General features: G+C 53.3%; 1 protein-coding gene across 14 annotated transcripts in view; it reads right to left on the bottom strand.

The window, feature by feature from the left end:
• NFASC (neurofascin) overlaps window positions 1–14,641 on the bottom strand; it is a 182,771-nt gene extending 168,130 nt beyond the window's left edge. For 13 of the 14 annotated variants that reach the window (XM_059675029.1, XM_059675033.1, XM_059675038.1 and 10 more), the window contains exon 1: window positions 14,509–14,641. The gene's annotated coding sequence lies outside the window, so the exon portion shown is untranslated. The remainder of the gene's footprint in view (window positions 1–14,508) is intronic. The other variant, XM_059675030.1, reaches the window with a different exon arrangement.
• Window positions 14,642–14,897: the final 256 nt, after the last annotated feature.

The following is a 14,897-nucleotide window of genomic DNA, read 5'->3' as shown; positions in this document are numbered from 1 at the left end:
CCCACCATCCTTTTCCCCCACGGGTGCCACCAGCATGCGATTAGGAAATCAGCGCATGAGGATAACTGGATTGTCCATTTCTGCTGAACTCCCTTCTCTTCCCTTCGGAGACCCTTCCTAGTGAGCCCGTCAGGAGCTCAGAACAAGGAAGAGCGCCATCGGTCAAGGTTCCACTTCAGTCTCCTGCGTGAAGTCTTTCCAGGATGTCACAGGTGAAAACAGACTCTCTCCTAAACGCCAAGAGCTCTGTGGTCTGCACACACATCTGCATGTATCCTGCATTGCTTTGTGCAGTCAGCTGTCTTTACCACAGGTGGATACCTTTATGCTTCCTCTATTAGCGTGCAAGGTTTTTGAGAGCAAAATTGCTTCTTGTCCACTGTAATTCTCACAGTACTTAGCACACAACTGAGCACCTATCTGAGGCCCCAAAATAGCTTATGATTGTTCTCCAAAGTCATTAGGTGTACAAGTACTTGAACAAGGCAGGGCATGAAGCTGGTATGAGGAAGGGAAGTGTCAACAACCACTCACTTTCAAGGGACACTTCCTATGTGGCAGGCACTGTGCAAAGGGGTTCATGTGCATTGTCTCATTGGATCCTGGCAACTCCATGCAAGGCAAGCTTACTATTTAACTCCCTAAGTTCACAGATAACAATTAGAGGAGATTTACGTCATCTGCCAAAGATCACACAACTAGTAAATGCGCCCAGGCAGTCTGACTCCAGGCTCTCGCTTTGCACTACCTTCTACTTCCAAGACCAAATGCATGCACGCCACAGCATGAGCTGAGAAAACAAGCCTGGGGAGGGGAGAAAGGGGAGAAAGCCAACAATCTAAGACACATGAACGGTCCTAACCAACAGAAGATCCTTCAGGACCAGTGAGCAGTCCTTGGCCTGTTTTGGTCTGTCCCTGACATGTCAGCATCTGGGTAGACCCCAGAGGCCGTCACCAGCCCGCTGAGGAACAAAGCATTCTTGCTCTCAGAAGCCCCAGCTGCAATTTCTTATAGTGCCATCTATGCGCTCCCTCTTCATTTTTCAAGGTTTCAGGAACATAGAAGAACCAGTCACTATGTTCAGAAAGGGTTTTCCCAGCCTGACTGAGACTGGGGCCAACACCTGACCCAGGCCCTGACCCCACTCCTGCACCAGCCTTCCAGAACCTTCTAGAGGGCCCAGCACACAGCATTCATAGTCATTTGCTACATCTCCTTTAACCTCAGCCTCTCCCCAGACTCCCAACTGTCAGTTCAGCATGACAACCCATTGATGGCCCTGCTGCTGAAGGCAGCCAGACAGAGAAGAAAAAGGGTCAGAGACCTCAGGGATTGGGGGAGGGGGGCACCAGCCAAACTCATCCAAGTCCCAGGACCCCAGTGGGCTTGCTTCATGCTGATTCCTAAACACTCAGGATGGGTTGTGCTGGGGTTGCCATGGGCCTGTGGGAGTGAAGAGATTAAGCACAAAGACCCCAGACCTCTGCAGTCAGATGGGGTGTTTGCTGGTGTCACTCAGGCGGGTCCAGGGGTGATGGGGCCGAACTGGAAGTCCTTATTCCTATCAGAGGAGCAGCTTGCTGACCACGCAGAACCGGAGACAGGAAACGGTTCTCAGAAACAGAAAACCCCAGGGACACTGTAAAACCCCAGAGCAAGACAGAGGGACAAGGGCCAAAACAGAAAACGGGGACTCAGCAGAGAAAATATTGAAGCCACACAATGGATAAACCCTCTGTACTTAACAGTGAACTTTGAACGTTTCATAAACAACGCTTAAGAAAGTTCTGGATGTTGCAACCCTGGCTCCCATACAGGAAAGCAATGTCCCAGCAGTTTCATGGGAGACAGAAGAGAAAATCAGCCAAATCAGAACCCAGCAAGAGGACGAACGTAGGCCAGACAGGAGCAGTCAGCCGTGTCTCCGCGATGAGCACTGGAAATCCCACGTGAAGCCCCATGAGCTGGGTGCAGTGCCCGTGTAGTCAGTCTTGCGTTGCCTGTCTGCTGAACGGTACATACTCTCTTTCGCAGTGTGGACTAGGTTAGTCTCAGCTAATCGCTGATAAGGCCCTGAGTGAAAGAAGTCTTCCAGGTACAGATAGATAAGCACCTGGACTAGCTGGGTCTGCCCCTGCCCCCCGTAACTGGTCAGACCATGCGAATCCGCCCTCCCCTCTCTTTTACTGACCAGCTTAGTCAGGCTGACTTCGGCCAGATCATGCCCTTGCAATACGGCAGCATTGCTGGCGCTGGCGCGGGGGCAGAGGAGGACCACCAACTCTGGGCCCCCTCTCAGTGCTAAATGTATGGGAGGAGAGGGTCCCGCTCCAGGTGGGAGCACAGCAAGGAAAATATCCTGTTGACATTCATCTGGACAAGGGGAGGCTTGTGGCTCTGTCCGCTTTCGTGCTCCCATTTTCTTTTCGCAGCGAAATGAAAAGTAAGCCTATGGAGGCGAGACGAACAAGAGCTGGGTTCAGTGTCTGTGGGCAGAGGGGGCCGCAGGGGCAGGTGGTGACTCTTCTACGGCGTGTCCCAGCCTCTGCCTTGGGGACAGAGGCCTCACAGAGCAGTATCGCCAAGACTCAGAGAGCTGGGGTGCCCTCAGACCCTGACATTCCTACGGCAGCCTGGAGTGTCCGCGATGCCCAGACTCTTCTGTCACCCTTCAATACAAGTGACTCGCAGACAGACCACGAAGCTTCTCGAACGCAGGTGCCATCAGCCCGTGTGGGAGCCCAGGGCTGACTGTTGGCTAGTGAGCCAGGTTAGATTTGGGAATCAGATCCGCTCCCAGCTCTGCCACTCAGAGCTCAGCCACTTGGGCAAGTTGGTCCCCATTCTGAGCCCCCATTTTCTCAGTGTCGTGAGAATTAACATCCAACCCAAGAGTTGTGATGAGTCCGTGGGATGACAAAGCCAAGCATCTGGCACAGGCCCTGACACATAGTAGGTGTCCAGTCAACGGCACCTTCCTTGTTCTGGAGACCGAGGCACCTGGTGGGACAGACCTGGGAGGTCTGTGAGAACCAGGGGGAGAGGACTGACAGCTATGGCTTAGCCCTGCCGCTTTTAAAGTGAATCCTTACGTGGCTGCTTATCTGTACAACAGCAGCACTGACAGCGCCCTTTCTCCTGTATTGTTCTTATTTAAAACCCCTGTTCGGTAGGCATGATGATCTCCATCTTACCACTGAGAAAAAACAAGCTAAGGAAGGTGAAATAACTTACTCTTTAGATCCCTATCCTTCTGGCCTTCAGCTCCCTATCCTTGCTGCCACCCACACCGGAATAACCATCCACTGAACACGTATCTCCTGGAAGTTTACCAGGTTCCAGGCACTAGAAGCCCCTCTGGCCTGTTCCAAGCCAGCCTCCTTCTTAGGTCCCTCGTGGCTGATGGTACATCCACAGGACAGAGCTCTGGGCATCACACTGTCACCCGCCGAGTGAACCACCCCATGCTGACCGAGAACTAAGGGCCAGCACTGGTCACGTGACAGGAGACATTCTCTGCCCTCCAGGCCCTTCCAGTCTCTTGGGGGAAGGAAGGTAGAGCCAGCGGGAACATCAGAGGGAGGAGGGAAACCATCCAGGGAGCCGGTGCTGCTCGGCCTGGCTGTGTATCAGAGCCACCTGCAGAGCCTTCCCAGCATCCCAGTGCCCAGACCCAACTCTCGGAGATGGTGGTTTACGTGGGGTAGAGTGGGTCCCACCATCAGAACATTTTTTTTCCATCTTCACCCAAGGATATTTTCTCCATTGATTTCTAGAGAGAGTGGAAGGGAAGGAGGGTAGGAGAGAGAGAAACATCAACATGAGAGAGACACATCGATTGGCTGCCTCCCGAAAGCACCCCAACTAGGGCTGGGAAACCTGCAAACGAGGTATGTGCCCTTGACCGGGAATTGAATCCGTGGCCCTTTGGTCCACAGGCCAATGCTCTAACCACTGAGCAAAACCAGCCAGAGCCCAGTAGCAGAACATTTTAAAATCTCCCCAGGTTGGGCTAGCATATTACAAGGCTGAAAACCCATGTGGAGGGGTAATGGCATTACCTGGCAGGCTGTCCAAAATGCAGAACCCCAGGCCCTATCCAGACCTCCTGACTCTGCATGTGCACTTCAACAAGAACCCAGGTAAGTGCAAGAGGGTGGAAAAGGCAGGCTCCTCCCTGCGAGTCAGCCAGAGAAGTCCCTCCCCAGCCCCAGTTGGGAGACGCAGCCCACCTGCTCCCTGCCAGGCAGCGCCCATCCCCTGAGAGCAGAGCAAGGGGCTCAGGTGATTTTGTGGGAGCCACGCCCCCCACACAGTGCCTCTCGTCTCCTCCAGAGCCGCACCCGGGCCTGCATCACAGGGCTCTATGCACAAGAGCTGCTGGAGTCCCAACAAGCCCCTTCCGCAACCAGGCTAGGCCTTGTCACCGGGTAAGTGATAAGAAGAAAAGGGAGTTTCTTTCCCTTCCACACAGTTCTCTCTCGCGACCCCTCCTCTCCCCTCCCCCTCTCCCAGAGCTCAGGACAGTATGGCCTCAGCACAGCCCCAGTGCAGCAGCGAGCTGCCTGCCCCACCATAAAGGCGGCACTGTCCCCGCAGGCCCGGAGGTGGCTGGTACCAGCTCAGCCTCATGAAGGAGGGAATCCTCAAGAGAAGCCCAGACAGAGACATACACATAATCTGGCCTCTCAGTCACGCTGCGCCCCACCCCCAGCTCCGTATCCTGGCTACCGCGTCATTGTTTCTGTCATTTGTGTATGTGTGTGTGTCATTTTTCACACACGCCTGCCTTTGCTCTCCCAGCAGACTGAGAGCAAGCCTCCTTGGCTCCTCCTTTGTCACTGTCCACAGTGCCAAGTGCAGAGACTCACACCAGCAGGGGTTCGGTAAATGTTATTTGTATGCACGTGCACACACTTTCCGAGAGTCAAGGCCATAGCTCCAGGCTCACAAAGGGCTGCTCGCAAGCAGGTGTTTATAAAGGATTACTATCAGCACACTGAGATTCTGTAGGAGGGAACAATAAAACTACAAGGCATGGCTACAGAAAGCATGCACCCGGGTTTAGGAAATCAGGCTTACCCAGGGCAAGCCTTAGACAGAGACCCAGGAAAGCCGGCATGTTGGTGATAAGGGTAGGCAGACCTACGGGCACTGGCATGTGCCAACACAATGGACGCTCCCCTCCAGTCTTCCGACAGGCTACTATTACTTACTTATTGATTGGCATTTAAAGCATTTCCCCTCTGGCACCTCTACTACTCACCCATTCCCCCGTCCTGAGCCATGTCCACTACACCAAGTAAACAGGACATAGGGGTCCCTGGGGTGAGAAGGAGAGCTGTCCCAGGACCAGGAACTTCTCTCTGCTGGATGCCCACCTGACACAGCACATCATCTGGGCACCACTTCACCCCAGAGCAAACTTCCTGGGCCAAACACACTGCATTGCTCGCCCATTCAAGGCGCCAAAATGTCTTGGATCAGGTCCTGGTCCCCCAGCCAGAATTCAAGGAGCCTGCTCTCCGCCCTTGAAAAGAAAATGGTGGTGCGTTTTCACTCCGACAAGAAGAAAGTCAGGGCAAAACTCAGAGCCACACGCAGACTTTCGGTTCACATTCAGGGGCTTTCTCCAGCAAAGTTCAAACTCACCCGCATGCAAAGTCCACTTTCCTCCACCTCCCAGACGTGTAGGTGTGAAGGACCAGAGGCCAGGGATGATGTTCTGACTGAAAAGCTGTGCGGTGCAATATAGCAGCCACTAGTCGCCTATGGCTGTTTAAGTCACATGAAATTTAAAGAGAAATTCCATTCTCAGTCACGTTAGCTGCATGCCACGTGCTCAGCAGCCACATGTGGCTGGGGCTGCCGTGTTGGACAGCACGAATACAGAACATTTCTGCTGGATGGCACTAGCATTGAACATTTAGATGTTTCATTTGACGAAATGAGTAGGGTCTGCCGGGAACGTCTGTTACTCTCTCTGAGTTAGTGGGAGAGTTTTAGGAACACTGAAATGTTGAGTAGGAGTCCATTTTTCACAGTGAAAGAGCGCAGGTGCTAAGATTCTCATGTACAGAAAGACTCTAAGGCAAAACGTACAGGGCTACAGATCGGGTCGTGTTAGCATGTACATGTGCACACACATGGTCCCTCCCTCTTAAGAAGGCATTTATTCGTTTCCCAGCCCACACTTTTGCTTTCATCACAAGGACTGGAAGTCAGATGCTGTAAACCAGTTTACAGCCAGAAAGGGCACGTGCACCCTAGTCCTGGACACAATTGTTTTATAATCCTTTTGGGTGGTTCTAAGCATTCCCCGGCTTTACCTTTGAGTCTGGTATTATTGGGGAGAAAAATTTTTCAAAGGGCAGGTCAGCACCCTGGACAGAGACAGGCTCCCTGCCAGTGCCCAAGAGCAAGTCCCTGCACTCCCCTTCCCCCAGACGCCCCTGCAGAAAGAAGCAAGAGCAAGCTCAGCTAAGAAGCTTCACACGCTCCTCGCCAACCCCAAGAAAACTCCTCCGTCAAGATTCTCTTCCACCGGCCCCTGCCCGTCCCTCCAGCCACACCTTCCACTGCTCCAGACTGGCCAACTCAATGCCTGACCACCCCTTCCCTCCTCTACACCTTCGATTATGCTCCCTTACCCCACCCGAAAGCCCACCTCCTTACCATTACCTATTCAAGTCCTACCCATTCCTAGAGACCCAAACCAGCCGCCCTGTTTCTTTTCTAAATCTTCCCAAAGGACTTTACATTGATTTCCTCTCTTCTCTGCCATCGCACAGCACTTCTAGTTTAATTGTGCTTTAGGGAACTTCATGACATACTGTCTTGTACAATTACTAGGTTCAGACGTAATTTTTTAAGTTCCAGTATGTGGAAGAACTCGCTCTGTCACCACAAGCCATGCAGCCACCCTTCTGAGTCTGTTTCTTGATCAGGAAAATAATGACCTTGGACTAAATCACCTCTCACATTCTAGGAGTTGAGGATTCTCTCAAAACAAGTTGCCACCGAGGCGTGTGCTGTGCACAGAGTAGAAGCTTCAAAGACACAACAAATATGATATAAAATACCCCAAGGGCTGGGGTCAGCAGAACCCTGGGTGAGCTCCCAACATGAGTCAGAAAGGCTTCAGTTCTACTCAGTGTGTGATGAGGATCAGACAGAGACCCAGTTTCTGCCCTCGCCTACAGCAGCAAAGGAAAATGGCCTGTGGCCTCTGAGGCATTTCCTTCATAAAGAACATGTCACCTCCCGCATGTGGAAAAACACCACACAATGGGTACTGTAACCGTGGCTTTATAACAATGGCTCTCAGACAAACACGCATGAATAGGGCAATGAACACTTGACAGCAGTGGACTAACTTCACCATTCATTATGCATAAGCCCATAGACTATGGAAAATAACCAAAAAGCATAACCTTTGGTGGTCCCCCAAAATAAGACTCTGGCTAGTCTCACGAGTCAAGCAGTTCTGAGGCAGAGGGATCACTGACTTAAAATTTCAGTTCAATATTATACTTTTTGTCAAAATGATAGTTATAATGCCTCCTCGTGTTTAAAATCCTATTCTCAAAGCATTCAGCTTATGAATATAGACACAAAAATTAAGGCCCAGAAATGTTTAATAACTTTTGTGTTATAGATAAAGATCAGACTGGAACCAGAGGCTAGTGGGAATAATTTTGCTAACACGGGCAGCGCCCACACAGAGACCTGCACACGCATGCACACGAAGCACTCAGGGGACTCTCAGCAATATGAAGGATGCGTCATGAAACTCGCGGACCCCGGAGCTGGAAGACTCCACTGAATACTTGCACAAAATGCTACCGCCGAAGCAAACTGGCCAACATCAGTGAAGAAGGGACTTCTCATCACTGGGGAAAGTCCTTGGAATTGTTCCGCCAGCCATTCACTCGCATCCCAGAAAGTCACAAGATCTGAGAACAAAACTTAGCAACTGGTCAACCCACCCCAGGTGGCCTGAACTGGGCCCAGGAGAGTGAGCTCAGCATGAAGGCCAGAACCATCCAGTCGTAGGCCCTTCACCAAGCTGGCCATCCTCAGAGCTCAAAAAAGGAAAGCAGGGAGACCCCAGGACAGCCAGGGTAGAAGAGTACAGACTCCAGTGCCCAGGTTCCTCTATGATTGTGCCTGATTATACTGCTCCAGACATACCTGCACCACTGAATTACATGCACCCACGCCATAGTATTTATTCATCATGATTCAAAGGTGCCCTGTGCTGTCCTGCCTTTGCATCTGCTCTTCCTCCAGCCATTCTGATTATTAAATCATTATTATTATTATTATTATTATTATTATTGACCCGGTGCATGACATTCGTGCACTGGGGGAGGGAAGTGTCCCTCAGCCCAGCCTGCACCCTCTTGCAGTCCTGGACCATTTGGGGCATATCCTCCTGCTGGCTTAGGCCTGCTCCCACGCCAGCCGTGAGCCCAGTGTCTGGCTGAGTGGCGCTCCTCCTGTGGGAGCACGCTGACCACCAGGGGGCAGCTCCTGCATTGAGCGTATATCCCCTGGTGGTCAGTGTGCATCATAGCAACCAGTCGTTCTACTGTTTGTTCAATTTGCATAATAGGGTTTTATTATATAGGATTCTTACTTAATCTTCAAGTCTCAGACCTACCTCAAGTGCTTTCTCTTGCAAGAGGCTTTTCCAGATCACCCAAGCCCAACATAATCTTCTATCAACCTTCTAGCATTTACTGTCTAGAATTGCAAATGTTTCTTATATTTGAACACATGTCTCTTCTCTCATAGCCTCCACAGTGTTCCAGACAATACCCTTGACCTACAGAGCAGGTGCTCAATAAGTGCTTGGTGGTGGTGATGGGAACAACACCTTCTCCAGAGGGCCACTGCCACCTGAGGGCAGAACTAGGTCTGAAGCTAAGTGGATGGGCTGGGGCCGGGCGGGACAGCTGACAAACCTTCTTCCAGCTCCGGGTGCCAGGTTTCTTCATCCTAGGACTGAGCTGGAAATCCTCCCTTCCTACCCTGAGCTGCTGATCCCAGGCTGTTTATCCCCTTAACTCTGTTTATTGTGATCCTGGTAAGAGGTTCAGAAGCCCTCCAAGCCCCTCTCTAATTAAATTCATTAGAACAGATTGGGGCTTTCCTTCTGCATCTCAGAAAAATTAACAACACGATTAGCATCATAATGATGGGGAGAGGGGCTGCCAGGAGGCCTTTCAGGAGGGGCTGGCCCAGCCAGGGAGGGAAGAGTGTGGAGGAGCAGGTGAAGGAGGAGAAAACAGATGCCCAAACAGCTGCTTCCCAGAGGACGGGCGCTGCAGGAGTGAGAGAGGATGAGAACAACCCCCGGGGATGACCTCACCAGGCCCCAGGCACTCAAACTTTTTCATGGCGTGGCATTTGGGAGAGGAAAGACAGAATGAGAAACTGGACAGTGCAATCAATTCCAGAAACATGGGCTTCTGGGACAAGAGGCTTTCAGCAATCTTTTCGTTTTACAGAGAGAAACACATGTAAGCCCTGTTCATGATGGGGCTGGCGGCAGAACACGGGCCCTCCTGTTTTCACCACGAGCCTTCCTGCAAGGCTTTACTGCAGGAACCTGGGAGAGCGGACAGATACAGCAGGTGACTGCTTTCCCAGAGAGCCTGCACCCACCAAACTTCTGCTTATACTCCTGGCGAGTTCCCTCCTCTAGAATCCCCTCCTCTTCCCTCCCCATCAGAAGTCCAACAGGTCTCCAAGGTTCACTTCCATTCCCACCTCCTCTGTGCACAGAAGCCAGCATTTGACTGTGTGCTACCTGTTAGGCACTGTGCTGGGATCTTCACGACCTTATCGCATTTAATCCTTGTATTATTTTTGCAAGGTTCATGTCAATATCCCCATTTTCCAGACTGGGAGGCTACCGCTCCTCAATTAGTCAGAAGAACCAAAGTTTGAATGCAGTTCAGTCTGACCTCAAAGGTGAGCAGTTTCTACTAAGCCTGACTCCAACAGCCATGCTTAGGCAATGTGACTGCCCAGGGTCTGAAGACTTCATTAGAAACTGCCTTGTATTACTCCCAAGAGGTTTCACCTGTTTCGGTCTTCGCTCCCCTATGTGAAAGCATGCACCACATTTCTGTATCCTTCAGAAGGACGTAGTACAGTGATGGCGAACCTTTTGAGCTCGGCGTGTCAGCATTTTGAAAAACCCGGTGCAGGTAGATAAAGAACATCCCAGTTCTTTATTTTTCCACCAGGGAGGGGAGCTCAGTACCATACAAAGGAGAGGAGCTTGGACATCAAACACATATAGGTTTAAATTCTAGCTCTGCAACTCGCCTGTTCTAGAGTCTTAAACAAATAACCACCTCTCTGAGTCTGTTCCCTTATCTGTAAAACCAGGATCCTAACACTATTTCTTTAAGTAGGGTTAACTCCTGTGAAGATTAAATGAGACGGTGTATATAAAGCCCAGAGTAGGGTGCGTAGCATGTAGTAAGCACTCTATAAGGATAACTCGTATTATTCCACTTTACATTTTCCTGGCTTGCCTCAAGACCTAATAAAAGGAGCGTAGTTCAGGAGGAGGGTGGCTGGCACAATCTGACCAATGCCCCGGGTCAGCAAAGCTGCGGAAGTGCCTACCCAAGCACCCAGCCCAGCCATGAGCTCCCAGCCCCAAGGACCAGGCCATAGTATCTAGTATCTGCCTTCGCTGCTAGGCCTCGGCCCTACCTGGGTAATGCTCAAAACTTTAACATCAAGCTGCTCTGGCCAAAGCAGGGGTTTATCCGAAGAGCTTGGTGCAATCACTCGGCCATGCTCCTCCAATGCCAGGAGCCCATCGAATCTCTGTTATTTTGTATTCTGTATAACTCCTGTTACCTTGTACTGTCTTCATTTGCCATCTCTGCATCTCCACCCTGACATAGTCCAACACCTAGCACAGTCCCTGGGATATATATACCCACAGGCTCAGGACACACTCATGACATGAACTAAATTAGGTGTGTGGGGAAGAGGAGGGGTCCTCAGAAGATGAGGCCGGGTGTCTCTACCCTCAGTGCTTCCAGCTCAGCTGCGGGTGTTCACAGTGACCTCTGCTCAAGCGTCCGCCTTCTAAGGATCGCCCCTACTCCCCACTAGCCACCCACTTCTCTGATGACTCCCTCCTGACTCTCACCTCCCCGGAACTCCAGGACCTTCCACCCACAGAGCTCACGATCTTCCCATTCACCTTGCTTCTGAGCACAGACCTGTGCATGACTTGCTATTTCCCCTCCAGACAGGAGCTCCGAGGGCAGACACTGGCCTCCATCCTCTGACTCACTGACATTCTCAGCACATCCTGACCACTTTCCCCTCAAATGCAAGTGCATAGCAAACAGGAATGGGCGAGTTGGCCAGCCTCGATCTTGTCCCAGAGTTCCCTACGAGTGCTCCCTTCAGGCTGAGGCAGTCCTCCCCCTCAAGCCAGGGATCTGGTGACATCTTTCATCTCACCTCCTCCTCCACCCATTCCTCACAGTCCACTCCAGAGCCAGCCCAGACCTACCGCTCAGGAGAGCATCAACCAGCCCCCTCACAGGTGTGGAGGAGAGGGGGCTAATACCACTGGGGGGAAAGCACTGCCCTTCCACACCCCTGGCCACCCCTGGCCTGATATTCTCACTCACGCTTATCTGTGTAATTTGTCTGATTACTTGCCTCTTTTCCATTACACTGGGAGCTCTGAGAGACCAAACCTGTATTGCTTTTCATCTCTAGGATGCCAGCACCCAGCAGAGCAGCACATGGTAGGGGTTAGTGAGCACTTGTTAAAGGAGTAAGTATGGAACCGCCTTAAGTTCCTCTCGCTTCCTTCTCCCTCCTCCCAAGGCAAACAGACAGAGGCCTGAGTGAACTTCTCTGCCTCTCCTTGTCCGGTTTCCGAAGAATTTCTTTTTCTAAAGACCAAGTGATGATCCCTGTGCCCAGCTCTTGGATGGTTCTGGAGGACAGTGGCACCAGGGGAAGGAAACGAGCTGCAACCACAGAGGGATGGGAGCCCTGGAAGCCTGTCCCTCAGTCACTGCAGAAACGGGACCCTCTTCTGTGTCTCCTCCCCTCAGATACCCGAAGCCAGAACCCAACCCCCAGATATCAACCGCCTCCTCCATGTGTCCCTGAGAGAACCAGCCCCACAAGCTGGCTCCTCTTTCTGAGTGTCTCCATGTAGCCTGCACGATGTCAAACAAGGAATGTGGGCTGAGGTTCACTTCACAAAACTAGGAAATATGTCCATTGCTCTCAGAATCCCCCACTTAACCTGAGCTCCAATCAAGCATTTCAGTGGCAGAACCTTAATCCAATCAGCTCTCCAGGATGGCTGCAGGTGATGCCTCCTCCTGGTCCAGGAAATGCCAGGGAAGCTTCCTGTCCCACCCCCATTCTGATGGGAGGGGCGCAGAAGGGCCACAAGCGGAGGACAGCTAGTCCCCCAGCCGAATGCCTCCTGCCAGGCGCTGCCTGAGTCCCGCTCAGAGTCCAACCACTCAGATTTGTAAAGTGAGGGAGCCTGGCGGAGTAGGGACAGCAATTTGCTCTGAACCTCCAACTTCAGCCTCCGGGGGTTAGCTGAGGTCCCCAAGACAGGAATTGGGCTGCCACTCCGTTTCATGGGGCAAACACAATTTGTGGGGCGAAGTGTAAATGGCTCTTTCCTCATATGTGTTATTCTCTCTCTCTCTCTCTCTCTCTCTCTCTCTCTCTCTCTCACACACACACACACACACACACACAGCAGAATCTTAAGACAAGTAGGAGAAATTACTCTCTCAGAAATGCCAACTCAGTCAAAACGAAAGGTAGAAAGTACTAGATTCATAGCAGACCCCACCCCCACCCCCAACTCACCTCCTTCAGTCTTTCTGCGATGCAATCCCACCAGATCCACTGATCCCCAAACCAGGGGAGGACAGGCCCCCCACTCCCCCAGCTGCTCTGGCCCCTCTCCCCAGGGCCTTCCTCTTCCACACACATTTCCCCCGGGCTTCTCCCACTTACGTCTCAAGTTTGTTGGGCTCTGAACTTGCCAGTCTCTCACCCCAAACAAACAGTTCAGCTCCGGCCCTGCAAGTCTGCCCTTGCTGACGATCTGAATATGGCCCAGCAGGGCTCACCACAGTGCCCAGGGTAGAGAAGACACACCAGGCCCTCACCCCAGGGAGGCAGACAGGCAGAAAAAGAGGCACAGTCATCCTCCCCTCCGGACTGAGGGAGTAGGCATCTCCGCCCAACACACACACACACACTCACACTCACACACTCTCACACTCACCACTGCCAAATGCCAAGAAGGAACCAGGAACCAGGAGCCGCGCCTGGCTCAGGCCGCTGGAGAGGGGCTGCCGTGGGCACCAGTCTGGTGATTCAGCACTCTGCCCACTCCAGCCCAGCCCATTGGCCACACTCATGACAGCTCCTAAAGCCAAAGTGCTGACTGCGAAGCTGAGGAAGCATCCTTTCTAGCGTCCGAAATTCTCCGGCCCTGCATCCCAGGGCCCGGAACAAGCCCAGGAAGAGGCTCCTCGGCCGTCCTCAGACCCAGCTCTTCCCCACCCTGAGCACCCTCCCCCAGTTCCTCTAGGAAACAAACCTGAACAGCTAAGGGGAGGGTGATATCGGAGAGGCCTACCAACCCCAAGCATCCTTCGCCCCCAAACCATGAACAGGATCAAACATGCAGAAAAAGGTTATAAGTGGCAACAGCGAGGACCCGGGGCCTGCAGAGCCGGAGGCCTCCCCAAGCAGGGAAGGAGGGCCCAGTGGCAGGTGAAAGGCTCAGTACAAGCCCTGTGGCTCCAGGCATCACCAAGAAGGGCAGGTGGGGAAGGTGATGGAGGGCAGGCCAGGTAACACCAAGGAGGAGAGAGAAGATGGGGTTCCTTAGAGGGACTGTGAGGCAGCTGGGAGAGGCCCGGACAGGTGCGCAGAGGAGACCTGGAGAGGCCCATGAGAGAGCTGGGAGACAGCACACGGTGATGGGGATGCGGCAGGGAGGAGGGCAGGGAGGGCAGGGAGAGCGCCTGATGGACAGGGAAGGCAGGATGGAAGGGGTGGGGGTCCTACAAAGTGGGATGTGGAAGTAAACAGAGGTATCAGGGCAGGGCGCGCGGACGCAGGGCTCCAGGGCTCCGGCACACCAGGGCAGAGGAAATGGGAAGGAGGGTGAGGATGCAGGAAGGGGGAAGGGATGTGGCCGGTGAGATTGAGCGGGTGTGGGGTGTGCAGGGGGTCGGGAGCTGGAATGGAGTGGGGTGCAGACGTGGATAGAACAGGATGGAGTCAGAGCAGGTGACGGGGTGGAGAGAAAGGTCGGGATGTGGACGGAGGGGGATGGGGACAGGTTCGGGGATGGAGACGGAAAGGGGAGGGCGGGAAAAGCGGGGTAGTCGCTACCTAGGTTTCCATGTTCCCCGTTGCGCCCGCACCCCCATCTTTCCGGTGTCGGAGCTCACCTACCTCCAGGGGCTCCGCTCCGGCCCTGGGCGCAGCCCGCGCGCTCTGCTGCCTGCGCTGCCACTACCCCCGCGTCTCCTGCAGCGCCTCTCGCCGCCGCATTAGGGCAGAGACCGGCCCGGGCGCGTCCCCGGGCGCGGCGCGCCCCCGGCACCTTGCGTGCGCGCGCCCGCGCCACTCCCCTCGCGCGCCGAGCGGGGACCGGGACGCAGGAGGAGGAGGAGGAGGAGGAGGGGGGCGGAGGGGGGGGGGATGCTGCCGCGCGTCCCCGCCCGGGCGCGTCGGGAAAGGTTCGCGGCGCCTGGACCAGGAAAAGCCCTTTCTCTTCTCACCCACCCACGGCCTCTCTGCGCACCGGCTTTGAAAATAATCATAAGAAGCGCCCGTTCCCC

Source organism: Myotis daubentonii, chromosome 18 (genome assembly GCF_963259705.1).
Source record: "Myotis daubentonii chromosome 18, mMyoDau2.1, whole genome shotgun sequence".
Taxonomy (NCBI): Eukaryota; Metazoa; Chordata; class Mammalia; order Chiroptera; family Vespertilionidae; genus Myotis; species Myotis daubentonii.
This window is presented reverse-complemented; position numbering and strand designations above follow the sequence as displayed.